At 39.1% G+C, this 450-nt stretch overlaps 1 long non-coding RNA gene across 1 annotated transcript; it reads left to right on the top strand.

Annotated features, from left to right (window-relative positions):
- Positions 1–445, top strand: LOC113473663. The gene is made up of 2 exons (XR_003395582.1): positions 1–84; positions 412–445. It is a non-coding gene; the product is annotated as an uncharacterized LOC113473663 (long non-coding RNA).
- Positions 446–450: the final 5 nt, after the last annotated feature.

Here is a 450-nt window from a genome sequence, read left to right as displayed (position 1 = left end):
GGATTTGCTGGAAACAGTTCTGGGCGACAGCAGAAGTCAGACCCCAAATCAAAGCTGAGTGAATCACAAAAGCAAGTGGATGAAGTAAGTGACTTTAGAGCATTTCAGAGGGTTGGTTTTCAGAAAGGAAACACCCATTGTTCATGTTTCAGGTGGTTGGTAGGTATCAGAGGTATTAAGTACCATGGTGATGGTCTCTCTTTTTCTTCCTGGCCTTCTCCTATTTAAATAGGGTCTCTAGTCATGTTTAATTGGCTTGTCTTGAACCAGTCAACCTATGTGAGGACTTTTGCTTATTTGTTGTAAGCTTTTTTGTTATAGTAACTAAAATTTTAGCCCCAATTCAAGTAACATATCTATGTCTATGTTTTCAACTTTCAATCATCTAATTACTGGTTGTTCTCATTCCAGGTGGTTGGTATAATGAGGGTGAACGTAGAGAAGGTGTTG

This window comes from Diaphorina citri, unplaced genomic scaffold (assembly GCF_000475195.1).
Source record: "Diaphorina citri unplaced genomic scaffold, Diaci psyllid genome assembly version 1.1 scaffold56507, whole genome shotgun sequence".
Taxonomy (NCBI): Eukaryota; Metazoa; Arthropoda; class Insecta; order Hemiptera; family Psyllidae; genus Diaphorina; species Diaphorina citri.
This window is presented reverse-complemented; position numbering and strand designations above follow the sequence as displayed.